The sequence below is a fragment of the Narcine bancroftii genome, chromosome 2 (assembly GCF_036971445.1).
Source record: "Narcine bancroftii isolate sNarBan1 chromosome 2, sNarBan1.hap1, whole genome shotgun sequence".
In the NCBI taxonomy this organism is placed as follows: Eukaryota; Metazoa; Chordata; class Chondrichthyes; order Torpediniformes; family Narcinidae; genus Narcine; species Narcine bancroftii.
The window spans coordinates 171,695,022-171,711,268 of NC_091470.1; the positions used below are offsets into that span (position 1 = coordinate 171,695,022).

Sequence of the window (16,247 nt, forward strand, 5' to 3'; positions counted from 1 at the left end):
GAAGTAGACATTAATGCCATCCAGTTGGAGGGTGCCCAGACGGAAGATGAGGTGCTGTTCGTCCAATTTTCAGGTGGTCTCAGTTTGGCCGTGCACGAGACCATGGACAAACACGTCAGCAAGGGAATAGGATGGAGAATTGAGAGAGTGGCCATTCAGAGATCTCCGCTATTGCAGCGGATAGTGCCAAGGTGCTCAACAAAGCAATCCTCTGTTCTGCACCCAGTCTCTTTTTTTTTTAAACTTTATTTATTTGCACCCAGTCTCTTTGACATTGAGGCAACCACAAAGGGAACAGAAGAACTAAAAGGGGAAGTGCTGCAAGGCACTTTTGAATAATGACAGAGGACACTGCTGAGGGGTTATTTGGGTGCGGCCCAGAGAACCAGAGAAGAAATGCTGAATGAGGAAAGGACACTGGCACTGCTACCCACAGCTGAGACGGACAACAATTATACGCTCTGACTGGCAATTGTCAGCATTCCGAGATATGGAAAATCTGTGGGAATGGATGGATTCCTTGTAGAAAGGAAGATAGAAGGAGGAGAAGCAACCTTTTGTGAGAGTCTTTTAGCTTGATGGCAATTGGTCAAAGGTCAGAGGTTTATTCCACGAAGGCCCAGCAGCCTTGGGCTTCTTAATTGCCTGCGCCAAGCAAGAAGATTCAGGGCAATAGTAATGATTCTCCTTGTTGCTATAGCAGATTATGGCATTCTGGGCTGGTGTCTGGGTCAGACTTTATTTATACAGTGAAATCCCCATTATCCCGAATTCAAACAACCAGTAAAAAATGGGTAGAAAAAACTAATGTTTAAAATTGGTGCTCCTAGCAGTTAGATCACCAATTGTGCAACACGCAATCTCAAGAAACTGCAAAATACACTTAACCGCATCTACCAATCCCCATAGCAGCCAGACACCAGGGATTCTACTGTATTCTCTTATTTCTCATGTGTCTTAATGACCAAGAAAGTATTCATTCAGCCCAAGTCGACGCCACTCAGAGCACTCTCGTCGATACGATTCTCCCACTCACTTCCTCGCAACTCAATCTCCCTCACACACCCGTCAACTCTCCCCCTCCCCCTCTTACCCCCCCCCCAAACCATTCTTCTGCGAGCCGTCTTCGCAGGGATCAACCTACCCTCGCGACTTTGGGATGGGGAAAGGAACCAGAGCACCTGGTGGAAACTTAGAGTCACAGAGAAGTTTTTTTAAAACTTTTTTTTTAAAAAAGAGTTTTGGGTGCCTGGAATGCCTTTCTGGGGGTGGTGTTGGTGGTTTTTAAGAGACCTTTTGGGCACATGGATGAAATAAATGTAGAGGGTTACAAGGTAGGAAAGGCGCAGAATTTTTCTGGTGGGAATATAAAGGTTGGTACAGCATCAAGGGCTGAAGGGCCTGCCCTGTGCTGTAAAGCTCTATGTTCCTTGCAGACAGCACCAGAGGTCGGGACTGAACCAGGTATACTTACGGTAACACTACGCCGCCCCTCAGTATTATCATCTTCCGCGTGACACTTTTCCTTTGAGATTGAGAGTTGCAGCACAGTAACAGGCCCTTCCAGCCCAAGTTGCCTGGATACACGGGGGACCAGTTACCCTACTAACCCTGCACGTCTTTGGAACTTCACCACTGTCTACACGACTCACATTCAGATGTGAACTGAGAAATGGAGTTTCCACTCTGATGATGACTTCGGAAAGTGGCCAAGCTTTTGAAGCACTCGGAGGCCATCAATAATTTAAGCTATTACCTCCTGCCTGTGGGCCTGTGCTCCTCCTCCCCCTGCCTCTTACAGACCCCCCCATCATTTTTCCCATACCTTGATGAAGACCTCGCCTAAAACGTCAGTCCTTTGCAACATAATGGTCACCGTTTGACCTGGTGAGTTTCTCCACCGTGGTGTTTTTACTGCAACCACGGTGCCCGCAGACTTTTGTGTTTTACTTCCAATTACTACAGCTGTCTGCTTCTTCCCAGGTCTCAATTTTGTGTTTTGTGCCTCCCCAGCAGATGGTGGAGTGGATTAAGAGCTTTCGCTGATAGGTGAAAGTTCAAAGAAAGTAAATAAATAACCGGCTGAATGCAAATGGAAAAGATAGAGCTGGATAAAACAAGAAATAAAGGCATTGCCAACAAGCACTTAACCCAAGGAAGGCCATACTCTTACACAGGGACCCCAAGGTCAGTTTCTCTTCAATTCCAGATGTTTGAAAAGATTAATTGTTGTCAAGCAGACAGCAGTCCATGCTGCTCTAAACAATGTAGGCCAACTTTTCCAATCTGTGGAAAAGATGTGACAAATTCTTGGACACCGTGAATTTCAGATTTATTGTCAGAGTACTTACATGATATCACATATAACCCTGAGATTCTTTTCCTTCGGGAGAGGCTGAATTACTGGTAGTGCAAAAAAAAGTTCTCAACGTACACATGTAAACAAATAAAGCAATGTAAACAAACTGATTTTTTTCTCACTGTATTGCACAATAAAAATGCAAAAGTTAACTGAGTCCCTGATTGAGTTTGTCATTGGGGAATCTGATGGTGGAGGGGGAGCAGATGTTCCTGAACTTAGTGGTGTGAGTCTTGTGGCACCGATACCTTTTTCCTGATGGCAGCAGCGAGAACAGAGTGTGTGCTGGGTGATGTGGATCCTTGATGATTGCCGCTGCTCTCTGACAGCAGTGTTCCCCGTAGATGTTCTCAATGGTGGGGAGGGTTTGGCCTGTGATATCCTGGGCTGCATCCACTACCTTTTGCAGTGTTGGTGTCCCCATACCAGACTGTGATGCAGCCTGTCAGCATACTTTCCACCACTCGTCTGTAGAAATTTGCCAGAGTTTCCAATATTGTACCGAACCTCTGGGATTTATCCAAACCTGGAGGCTATTTGAAAATGTTCCATGCAGAAGATATGTTGGTCAAAGATTAGAAGGATTATAGATATAACCTGGGATATTGGCAAGGATATGGCGGGAACTCTGAATGGAAACGGAGCCGGGGGAATTGGCTACGTGTCTCCACACTGGGGCAAATATCGCTCCCAATTCACAGAAATAGTAGATATGAGACTCAATCCAAATTACATCTTTGGGAGGTAGGAGGTAACCCTCATGTTATAAACCTCACAACATTAGCACTGGAGGTCAAGGCTGAACATGGGTCATGTTTTATTTAAAAATACTGCGACCGCGGGGTTTGCATTCAAGATGATGGCGCCCATGACCTGTCGCAGCCACGAGAGGTTGCAGGCTCAAGGAAAGCGTAGACTGGCACACAGCATCAGGAAATGGTGAGACCATTTCCCCCCCCCCCTCCCATTTGAGAAGGAGAAGCAGAGGAGACGACCCACAGGACGGTGGCTGTGGCGGCGGACCAGCTACTGAAGAGACACACAGGTGGGGTGGGCTGTTGGAGACTCAAGATGAGGAACCCACACAGGCCACGGGCCACTGGCGATTGCAGCAAAGGTATTCACATCAGGAGGCAGACAGCTGGAAACTGATTCAAGACTGCCTAAAGGGGCACCAAATATCAAGACAGGGATGCGAGAGGATTCCAAGGGTGCTGAAGGGTCCCAATCGTGTTGGATCAGGAGCTCGGGTAGTTGATGCTGGGCTCTGTGTGGCTGCGGGAGCTGAGCGGCAGACGAAAACACATTTCGTGTAATGTTGCAGTGCTTTTATTATAAGACAATCAATTGAATCTTGAATCGGCAATTCCATCACCCTACACTAATCGACAAAGGTAACATCTCCACGGACACTCATCCATCCTAAGGTTTGGCTCAAAATAGAAGATGGATGCCCTACTCCCCCCAATCTTAATCGCTCAACTAGGTGTTCAATACTGTTGAACACTGACAAACTCTAACTTTTATACTTTATTGATTTTTTTCTCTCTGCATTGCACAGTTTCTAGATGTTTCTTTCTTTGTTTACATGTGCATGTTGAGTAGTTTTTATTCACTACCATTAAGTGGAAATTCTGCCTCACCTGCAGGAAAACGAACCTCAGGGTTGTATGTGGTGTCATGTAAATCTGAAATCGGAAGACAAGGTGTTGTTCCAACAGTTTGCAGGTGGTCTCAGTCTGGCAGTGCATCAGGCTGTAGGAGTTTAGAAACAGTTATAGAAGGTAGAAAGAAAAAGCAAGAAAAAAGCTAAAATGTTCTTTGTGTAAAATGGCGCATGAAAAACAGCAGAACAAAGTAAACAAGATAACAGAGGAATTCAAGCAGACGTAGAAATATGCATGTACACACAAAGAGCTTGTTTAATAGGGGGTGGGGAAAGGAGGTGTGAGCATGGGATAAGAGAAAGTTGGAGTCAGTCAAGAGTCAGACGAATAGGGAAAAGTGCCAAACCAATCCAAGAAGGACAAATGTAAGACAAATGTAAGGGGAGGTGAAGTGAAAATTGTATAAAAACAAAGAAGCTTCCCGCCCTCGGGGTACTTTCCCGAGGTAAGGGGAGAGTACCCAACCTTGCATTGTTGTCAATATAAATAAATATTCTTTGTTCTCAACTTTTGCCTCGAGCATATTTTGTGAACGCGAAGGCACTTCTCACAAGGCCATGGACAGACATGTCAGCAATGGAATGGGGAATTGAAATGGGTGGCCACTGGGAGACCCACGTTATTGCGGCGGACAGAGCTGAGGGACTCAACAAAGCAATCTCCCAGTCTGCGCTCAGTCTCTCTGATGTAGAGACCAAAACCACTTAGTAAGCAGTTTTTATGTGGTGAATTTCAGGTCAAAGGTGAAGGTCCAAATGTCAACCTTCCCACCAATCATCAGCTTTAGACTCCCAAGTACGTTCAATTATAGGGGGTGGGATTGAAGAGGGGGATTGTTGGGGTTCTGTACACTCCAATTTAATAAAAAGCTTCATATATTGAATTTATATTTAAACTCGTTTTTCTCCATTTCACCCAACTGAGTTTTGGAATTTGGAGTCAAGCAGATGTCCAATCAGAATTCAAAAGGATGTACAGATTTGAATCATTCCCATAAAATGTCAGCAGTTCAATTTTTACTCCCAATTTCACTGCCTTCCGATATTTTGAAATATTAACATTGATAAGGTTTAGAAGCCCAAGCCTGAAATTTGTGCAGCCTAACTTCACTTGACCATCATGAATTTTATGTCTCCACAGGCAAACCCACACAAAGTGTCCGTCTGCCTGACTCGGATGCAGTTCGAGGACTCGGATGCAGTTCGAGGACTCGGATGCAGTTCGAGGACTCGGATGCAGTTCGAGGACTCGGATGCAGTTCGAGGACTCGGATGCAGTTCGAGGACTCGGATGCAGTTCGAGGACTCGGATGCAGTTCGAGGACTCGGATGCAGTTCGAGGACTCGGATGCAGTTCGAGGACTCGGATGCAGTTCGAGGACTCGGATGCAGTTCGAGGACTCGGATGCAGTTCGAGGACTCGGATGCAGTTCGAGGACTCGGATGCAGTTCGAGGACTCTGGTCACTGCAACATGCTCATGTGTTGTTCAAAACCTGGCTCATCACTGGGTTCCCGGTCACAGGTAAGAGAATGAAGATGTCTCACTTCACTCTGGTGAAACCCTACTTGGGTTATCGTCTGGTCTTTAACCCAAAGAAGGATATACCATCAGTAGATAGATTTCAAAGGCTTGGCCGGTTGATTTCTGGAATGCCAGGTTTCCCACTGAGAGCAATGACGTAAATTAAGCCTAATCTCCCTCAACAATAGAAGGATGACAGTTAATTTTAAATGAAAAAATACAAAATTGTTAAGGAACCACAGGGTTGATTCAGGATGCCCCCATCTTGCCATCAGGTCAAAGGCTAGAAGCTCAAAATACAGCCCCCCCCCCCCCCCCACCCGCCCCCCCCCCCCCCCCACCAGAGTTGTTGAATCTGTACAATTCTCTGCCCAAGAGTCCTGTGGAACCTCAGTTGTGGACTAGACGAGGCAGGGATTTTGGATATTAATGCAAGGGACACGTGGTTAATAAACTGGTGCAGCAGAAAGATCAGGAAGGATTTATCGTGCAAGGATGCGAAGCCAAATGGCCTCCTCCTGCTTTTGTTCCTCGTGTTTTCACTCATCTCTTTAGCCATGGATCAATAAGCTGCAGGTAGCCACCGAGGGAGGGGTCTTGTGAAAACGCAAGGTTTGGTTGCCCAGGATCCTCCTTTCAGAGTTTCTGGGGATCAACATACGGCAGCCAAAATAAAATGGTTGCAAATAGTGCAGTTATTTGTAAAGTGCCCAGGTAGATCTGACAGGACCCCACAGAGGGTTGGGTAATCGGTCTATCCTCACTGTGCTGTTTGAGTCAAGAGGTCTCAGAATTACACTGAAGGCACCAAGAGTCACCTAAACATTTGGCTCCAGGTCTGATGATTATTTTCAACGTACCGGACGACAGAATCACAATCCTTGACCTCCCTCCTCCCCAAAGACTTGCATTCTGAAGTAAAACAGCATCATGGTTGCCCATCCTGAAGATGTCACTTGTTGCCAAGAGATGTTTAGCTACAATATAAAAGGTGTCAGCTGACAACAGATTGACTGAATCCAAAATTAAATTAAAATCGAATCACATGCACACCGGACACGACTGTTCATTCCGAGCAGTAGTCAACAGATTTTCTTTTGTTCTAAATCTGCAAGAAAATTTCTTCTCTTTTTTTCAGGTGAATGGTCCAAGCTGCCACCTGAAGAAGTGAGGTGGGGGGCGGGGGGGGGGAAGCAAGAAGCCTTTGATAATGATTTAAAAAAATTAGCATTTGCCACCACAGCGACTACCAACAGATGACTGAGGTGGGTAAGCCGCTAACTAAAATCTTTTATCTCAAAATACCTGCTTTTCACTCAGCTGCTTGCTGAATCTTGCTTTGTAAAAAAATGGGTACTGTGCTCACTACAGCTTGTAACCATTTTATCAGCTTTAAAGGATATCGAATGTGCAAAGTACTCTCAGCAAGGAATAGTCATTTTAAAGATCACACCATGTGCAGAGATCTTCAGACCGAGAAGCAAGACTTTACCAAGATAAATGCATCAACAGCATGTCTGTTTTATTCAAATATAAACAGGGTTTTTTCCCCACAGGGATGTTATTGCCTATTCCCATGGCTTATTAAACTAAAATTTAGCTTTGAGGGTCCAATCTATTGGGACCTTTAAAAGCTCTTGGATATTTTTTGTCTGGTGAGTTTCTACGCCTGTGGATGGGAGTGGCCTGTAGGGTTATGGAATTGGTGCAGGTCAGTGGGACCAGAGAAGCGATGTTTCAGCACATAACAGAAGGGCCAATTGGCCTGTTTTCCATGCTGTTGTTTTCTATGGTTTCTAATATTTTGATAACAAGATGCCTTCAATTCATTCAAAACTGACAATAAAAGGGCGATCAAAGTGGATCAGGGAGAGGTGAACAGATGGCCTGTTGGAAGCAACTTAGCAAGAGCGCTATCTGCAAAGGTCCAACTCACCCCCTGCCTGGGGACTATTCAGCTGTCCTGACAGAGTGCCTGCAGGCTTCACAGAGGTGGTGGCCCCATCCGCGGGTGTTTAGGGATTTGCTGCGGCTCAGCTGAGAAGTCAGTCACTCGGAATTAAAGTTAAATCAATGGAAGATGTCACCAAAGCAGTGGCCATGCAGTGAGGAGGGTTGAGATCTAACGAGCTGTTGTGCACATCTGAATTAGTCAGCTGTTGCCCAATGGACAAATAGAGGCCTTTGATATTGCAGTCCAGATTCTTCTTAAAAAGGAAAAGCGACGATCGTCGTCAACCACTCGCTCATGATGAGTTGGAGTTTCACCTATTTTAATAACCTGGAGATGGATAGACCCAGGACCAGACAAGTGTGAGGATGGGAGAGGAAGACTGTTAACTTGGGCTGGCGAACATTCAGAACTCCTGAATGTAATTCAGCACCATCTGAGATCACGAAACGGCGCATAACTTGCTCATTAAAAAATTAGACAATGCAGCACGGTGACAGACCATTTTGGCCCACGAGCCTGTACCACCCAATTGACGTACAAGTGGGAGGAATCCGCAGCACTTGGAGGAAACCCATGTAGACACGGGGAGAACGTACAAACTCCTTACAGACAGCACCAGATTTGAACCCCAGTCACTGGCACTTTAACAACATGGCGCCAACCGTGTCCCCATGTTCCAGTGATTGTGGCCACTCTTCTTCCCTGGAGAGGAGGTCAGCAGCATGACAATGCATTCCGGCCAGAATTTAATCAGGCAACTCTGCACAGCGCATCATTTTCCATGACAGGTCTTGGACTATCAGTCAGAATCTTTCCAACCGACTGAGGTTACCAATTAACCCCAGCCGCTGGAAACAACAGATGGAGGTGCTTCGAGGGAGGTTTCTTAAACTGACAGTCTTGGCACCTCAATTCGCCTGCCCCCTTTCTCCATGGTGACCCCTTGGTTACAATCCTTAAAGGGAAAGAAAGCCTGGTGGTCCCAGCTACAGAACCTACAAGAACATCTCCAAAAGGAAAGATTAAGCCACGTCATAAGACAGGAGAACAATATTTGAGATGCTCACTGCTCCATGGAAAGAAATAAATGTGGAAGAGAAATAAAATAAAAATAAGAAGAATGGGACGAGGTAAAACAAACTCTGCAAAATAAGGAGCAGATAAAAAGAGAAAGTTCTATCACAGCGATTCAGGCCAAGAACCAAAGTCTTAAAGTAGTGACAAAATAGAAACATTCCAATCTCTAGGTTGATGATTCAGCAAGGCTAAACCCAACAATTCCATATTTGGCAAAGAGAGTAAAAGACTATTAACCAGTGGGTAAGGGACATGACCTGGTGTAACAAATCCTAAGAAACATGTACATGTGGAAAAGCCTGTTTGAATGTTCTGGAAAACTGGAAGCTCATTGTGAGCCACACAGCAGACTTAATTGCGAGGAGACCAGCTGCTTGCGGCAGTGCCTCTTGCTGTAAAGAATTCTTGTGCTTTACAAAGTAACAATAAAGTACAGGGAAATTTGTAACCATATTGGCATTAGTAAGCTCAGGTCCATTTTCACATGGCAACATCTGTGGAAAGAGAAATAGAATTAATGTTTCAGGTCAAGGACCTTTGTCAGAACAGAGAGGTTGAAGACACGAATTGAAGTAAAATATTTAACGGTGAACAAGGCAAAAGTCAAAAAGTCCCACTGGAGAGCAGAAGAGAAATTGCTCAAGGTTGGGATTCCTGGGCGAAGTGGCAGTGAATTAAACATAAGTGCAAGGTCACAAGAAAAAAAAACTCGATGAATGGTGAGAGGAAACTGGAGTCTCCGGGGAAATGGGGAGAGACAGGGAGAATGTACAAACTCCTTACAGACAGTGCCGGATTCGAACCCGGGTTGATGGCACTGTAACAGTGTTGCGCTAATCGTGCCCCTCCCCAAGACCTTCATGGATTTTCTCCAGGTGGTCAAATTTCTTCCTACCCTCCAAAACCAAACAGGGTTGGTGGGTTAATTGAGCAGGATGGGGTTCAATGGCTGGAATCGCCCTCGACAGTGTTGTAAATAAATTAAAATTCAAACGTTTAAAGGCTGGCTCCTGACTCTTTCAGTTTGCACCATGACTGGGTGGATGGTTTTTATTCTGGCATGTTACATTTGTACTGCCTCCCCAGGTTCCACAAGCTCCCTGCCCACCCTCAATGGCACTACTCAGGGCCTCACCTGGAGGGTTAATATCAGCTAGCACCCAGAAGCTCTCTGTCAAGGTCAAAACCTTGTGCTTTGGTTCTTAGTTAATTTTGTGCCTGTCTCTTTAAGAGAACTATTGTTTGTAGTGTTACCATAGTGACTATGATGTTATATCAGTCTAGACTAACCACTTGCTTATTCGACCAGATATGGAAGTGTGAGCACGAGAAATTTTTCTTTGACTTGTGTATCTCTTTAAAGTTTTGTTTCTCTGTTTTTACATCTTTATGCAAGATTTAAATCTCTACATATCTTTTGTATCTTTATACAGTAAATATTTTGTTATTAATCATTATGAATCTTAATGCGAAGCTACATAAAATAGCAAAATGTTTACCCGTTTTATCAATGAATTAAAACTACATAAAACAACAGCCACAGAGTGGATTTATTGGATTAAAGAGATCTAAATTCGGAATATCTCAGCTCATGCTTTGGAAGACGATATTTTGAAATTTAGATATATTAGAATAAGGAAAGTGTCGTTTATACTCTCTTCTCCAAGACGCTGCTGTTACAGGGAGCGGCATAACGCAGTCTGATAGGTTTTGAATTTGCAATTGGAACCAAGCAGCACCTGGACAGGCCCTTTGGCCCACGATGCCTGCAATAAACATCCGAGATTTAACCAAGTCTCTTCTATCTGGACATGATCCACATCCCTTCATGTCCTGCATATTCAGGAGTTGATATAAAATCCTCTTAACACTGCTATCGTAACTGCTCTCACCACTACCCCCGACATCCCATTCCAGGCACCTACCACTCTGTGTGGAAGATAAAATGTGCCAGCTCACATTAAATACGCACCTCTAGCCCTTGACATTTCTATCCTGCGGACAAAGATTCTTCCTGTCTACTCTGTCTATGCCTCTCTTAAATTTCTATCAGGTTTCCCCCTCAGCCTCTTAAACTCCAGATAAAATTATTGGTTTGACCAAACTCTCATAGCTCATTCTCTCTAATCCAGTCAGCATTCTCCTAAAACTTAAAAAAAGTATTAAATTAAATTTAAAATGTAAAAAGTTATTCATAAAACACAGTAACAGGCTATTTCAGCCCACGAGTCCATGCCGCCAAATTGGCCAACAACACCCGGTACTTTTTCAATGGTAGGAGGAAACCGGAGCCCCTCCTGGGGGAAACCCCATGCAAACATGGAGAGAACATACCAACTCCTTACAGACAGAACGGGATTCAAACCCCTGCCTGATCGTTTTATCAGCATGGTGCTAAAATTCTTATCTTACACTAATAATGATGCCGAATGGTGAGAGGTGAGGAGCCGGACATTGCACCCAGTGTGTTCATGCTTCCTCTCACCCAGCGGGTCTTGCTTGTCCAACTCTTGGCCCCTTGCATATGAAGTTCACGTTTTCACTGCCAGCTTCCAGTCACACATTGCAAAACAGTGGTTTTCCACCCACTGCTATCAGTCCTCATTCCGTTTAGTCTGGACCCAGCCACCTTTTGCCAATGACCCTCCCACCATCCCCTCTATCCAGGTTTATCATTTTACACATTTTTAATTAGATCTCTCCTCTGCATGTTCTTCTTGAAAGAAAAAGGTCCAGCTTCTCCTGACCTTCATTGCAGGAACCATTCTCACAAATCTTTTCTGGACTCTCTCCAGTGACTTTGTACCCACTCTGGAAAGAGGGGACCAGAATGCTTCAGTTGGGTCAGTGTTCTATCGAACTTCAGCACGGCCTTTCTGTTCTTGTACGTTGTGCCTTCATCAATTGCGTACACCTTATCACCCGCTTTCCCAGCCTGCTCCGCCATTGACTGATGTGCAAATATTCCAAGGAGGACCCTCTGTTCCCACATCACTTTTTGAACAATGTCCTTTATTATCTCTTCACATCCCCGAATTCTTCACCGGGAACTCTGAATCTGCCCATTCTACCAACTCGTTTACATCCTGCACCGACAGACAGTTCCCATCAGCCCCATTCTTCCTCTCCTTACTCCTTCAACTTATTCTCTCACGCACGCCCATCAACTTCCTTTTGCCCTTAACCTATACTGGGGGTAATTAATGACCAGTGACATCTTTGAGACATTGGCAGAAATTGGAGCATTCAGAGTGATGGCGGGGAGATGTCGGGATATCAAACCTGCGCCCCTGGACAAGCGAGGGAGCTGCACTACCTGCTGCATCCAGCCTGCCACAGTTGCTACTTTGCAGGCATGGTCACTACACCAGCAGTTGGAGATGGGGTGGGTTGTGTTGCAAAGTACAGGGTCCAGGCTTATTGATCATGGCGTGCATGACAGCAATAACATCTTCATTTCCAAACGAAACAGGATTGCAATATGAAGCCATGTTCTAAAAATTCACACTTTCTTATGGTATTAATACATTTCTGCTGCAAGAAAATGCCGAGGGAGGATTGACTTAGCCTTCCCCCAGCCCGGTTTTCCCTCTCCACTTGTCGTCACCATTTGTGGTAGAGAGAAGAAGCCCACATCTCTCTCCCTGATGGAACAGGCCCGACCTGGTGTTTGCAACAGTTTCCCAGGAGATACAGGAGTACCAGACCCAGCACCACCAGGCGGAGGAGCACACAGGTAATGAAAATGCTGAATGACCCAAGGAACTGCTCACACTGCAAATACTGAGCAGGTCAATTAGTATCTCTGGAGAGAGAATTTGTGTTGTTGACCTTTTACCTGAATGCCTTTATTCAGACTTGTTAACAGTTGCATTAAAATATCTAAAGAAATATATCCAAAGTGTTCGCTGTAAAGCCCTTTGGATTGTCAAGAGATCTGTGACAAGCATAAAAATGAAACCACTCTTTCCTTCCTGTCATAAACACTTGTGTAAACAGCAAGGGTTTAGTGAAAACCACTTCCAGTTGCCGAGTGTTATCTAAAGACACTTCCAGTGTGGGTCGATGGCTGATAGCCAACGATAGAGTTGGCACATTGATTCCCCCCACCCCCCCAAGCTGTCCCGCCAACATGCTGCAATGTGGTGTCCGACGAACAAGCTTCAGTAACAATGGACTCCTCCTTTTCCCACATGACTCTTTCACCTCAATGCTCTCCGTACCAATGTGCACTGGGCTGTGTGGGGCATTATCAGAAGGAATTAATAGATGTGGCTCAAGGTGCAGCCCAAGGTCGGTCAGCGAGCTTCAAGTGCAAAATGGTTTCATCCTCTCACACAGAGGAAGCTAATATTTGTTCCTCTAATCACCACCCACTGTTGAAGGTTTGCGTCTCCAAGAATAGTTTGAATTGAGTGTGAAGAGATTCTCTCGGACACCAGTCCTGATCTTGCTTCTCATGAATTTGAATTCAGGCTCTCCCCATCCCATTAATTTACCTTTAAAACACACTTTCCCTTTACCTTCACTGCATCGTTTGATACACCCTGACAACTGCTTCCCATGCAGTCATCCACGTTCAAGGTTGCCCAGACTTGTAATCCAGTACACTGACATCACCATGAGTTGTTCCCCTCACCAAGTCTACTTCGGATCCAGTTGACCTACAGATCATCCCATAACTGAGGAAATTCAAGGTGATATTGTTACTTAAACAGGCTAAAAGCGAATAACTCTTCACAGGCAGCCATTCCGTATAAAACATTAATATTCCCATAACCATATAACAATTACAGTAAGGAAACAGGCCACAATTGGCTCTTCTAGTCCGCACCAATTTAAATTAACTCCACTTGTTCCATCTACCTGCTTCCTGCCGTAATCCTTCAATCCCCTCACATCCATGAACTCATCCAACCTCCTCTTAAATGACAAAATTAACCCTGCCGCAACTACCTTTTCTGGAAGGCCATTCCACTCAGCCACCACTCTCTAAGTGAAGAAGCTTCCTCTTATGTTACTTCTAAAGTTTTCCCCCCTAACCCTTAACATGTTCCCTCGTTCCAATCTCCCCTACCCTCAAGGGGAAGAGCCCATTCACATCTACTCTCTCTATTCCCCTCAATTTTATATACCTCTATCAAATTCCCCCTCAACCTTCTACGCTCCAACGAATAAAGACTCAGTCTACTCAATCTTTCTCCATATTCTAGATACTGCAATCCAGGCAACATTTTAATAACTCTAAAATGCTCTCTAATCTTGCCGCAGCAATACTTTCAGTGAATTCCAGATGCCCACCTGTTTACGGAGTTGAAGAGGAGAGGCAAAAACTGTCTTCAATTCTCCTCCAATCACAAGATGAGAGGGGAATGAGTTTATTATCATACACAGAGTGCAATATACAGATGCACGTTAGACTTGCTTGTTGAATCAAGGCAAGGTAAACGCAACTGAAAAGGCCAGGAAATTGCTTCATGCTTGCCCCAGACTTGCCGCTCTGCTCCCTCATCCTTCTCAATCTCCCGGTCACGGTGGGCCAGGTTGAAGGGTGCGGCAGCCACACCGATGCAGTCGCTTGCCATTTAAATAATAATCTGATCTTCCATTTTCTCTTCCTAAATGGAGAGTATTTGATTACACTTATCAATGTTCTCGCAGCCCTCAGGCTGCTGCGGCCCAGCAAATGCAATCTCTGTTGTCATTTCTGAAGGGACATACTCTTCCATTGCAGTGTGATAACTGAAGTATAAACCTGCTGGAAAATGAGGAGACTCGTTTCTTGAACATTCACTCAACTCCAGTTTTTTAATTTTTAAGTCAGTCTTTAAATAGGTTTGAATTGCTGTACTCTTGCTAACTTTGAGATTGGAGTTACGTGAACCAAAGGAGCAGCTTTGTTTTCTGGTGTGTGCAGAAATTGTACGTTACTACTGAAGAGTGACCAGAAACTGCTGGACGAACTCAAGAGGCCGGCAGGCCGAAACCCTGCATCAGGATTGTGGAATGATCAGCTCATTCCTGCAGATTACAGTTAATAAACCTTGGCCATTGGCCCATAGCACCTTCTACAGCCAGAGTAACCTTACCGCACGCGACTGGCGATACACCAGAGGACAGATCATTCAATCAAGTTGGCAAGGAATGCAGCACACAGATCAGCTCATTGATGAGCAGAAATGCACACTACTTAACTGTCAACTGGGAGAGGTCAAGTGTCAGGTTTTATGAAGAGAAAGATGCTTGACACTTGGAACACAACGTAAAGAAATAATTTGGATATCAGCCCAGAACAGAACAGTGGGGCTTCTGATCCAAGAGAAAGCGGCCAAAGTAGTATCTGCATCCTTTCATTGCTGAAAGGCCTCAGAGCAGCATCTGAAATTCGAGTTCATTGTCACATGTCCTGTGGAATATAGTAAAATCCCTGTTTTCTAGAATTTCCGCAACCGGCAAAAGCAATCGCAGTTAAAATTGGCACACCTTGCCATTTGTTCTCCATTCACGCAACATGTCGTCTCGAGCTTCAATCCCTGTGGGTGCTGGATATCGGGGGTTTTACTGTCGGGAGAAGATTGGGTTTTGTGAGCATTTTAATGAGTCAATCCAAACATAGCACGGCAGTTAAAGAAGGAAGTAGTGCAGAGTGCCAGAAAGAGATTAGTTGGTGCAGAGCAGTGGGGTCACTATTTTACAAGTGTGAGGCTCGTTTGGTAGAAGGGCGATGAGCGTGTGGCTGGAGTGAGACGAGGTTTTTAAAAACGTTGGTTGCTTTACCAAGGCAGCGGGAAGAGCAGACGGAGCCAATGGAGGGGAGGGTGGGGGTCATGTGATGGTCTGAATTGAATTCTCTGCTGCGCCTTGCAGTCCTGTGTAGAGCAATGTCTGTATCGTGCGGTGATGCGTCCTGTCAGGGTACTTCCAGTGATGCATCAGTAGAAATTGTTGGTTGACAAAAATTATTGTTCTGAGAACTAAAAAGTGTCGGTGTGCATCTTGAACTTGAAACAATGGACTTTAGTTAAGATCATTTTCTCAAAAGCACTCAAATTGCCCGCATCGTCAAAGGAAATCTGATCCAAGACAAGGGGAACAGTTGTACAAGGGGAAGAAAGAAGGCAAATGTACAGTTCCTGACTTAATGACCATGATGCCAACAAAGCAGATCCAGCCATTAGAAGTGGAGCAATTAATTATCAGATTAGGTGAGGTTAGTATTCACCCGGGAGAGACAACACAGGAAGGTCAGAGGAAGCAACTCCTTCCAGTCGCAGAACGGTAGCTAAACATTAAACAGTGCATTAAAGGTAGTTGTGAAAACTCAGGAAGAGGTGGGGTGGGGGGTGAAACTAAGTGGTGGGACTAGCCCGCAGCCCAAGCAGCCTTTGTTGAAAAAGGATTAATATTTCACTATGATGCTCTTTTATGAGAAGGTGGACAGAGATCAAAAAAAAAATCAACTCGTGGATTAAAGAGTTTGAAGAACTTTGCGACCAAGTCAATCTCTTGGGAATTTATTGTGGGAGAAGGCGGGTTCTCTGGATGAGTTCAAGAGGGAGTTCGATAAGTTTCTTGTGGATGGGGGGGAAAATCGAGGGTTATGGGGAAAAGGCAGGGACAGGGGACTGGTAATGGAAGATCAGCCATGATCTAAATGAATGGCGGTG

At 44.9% G+C, this 16,247-nt stretch overlaps 1 protein-coding gene across 1 annotated transcript in view; it reads right to left on the minus strand.

The window, feature by feature from the left end:
• The window catches only part of ece1 (endothelin converting enzyme 1), a 235,351-nt gene that overhangs the window by 186,708 nt on the left and 32,396 nt on the right, over positions 1-16,247 (minus strand). The gene's annotated exons all lie outside the window — the stretch shown is intronic.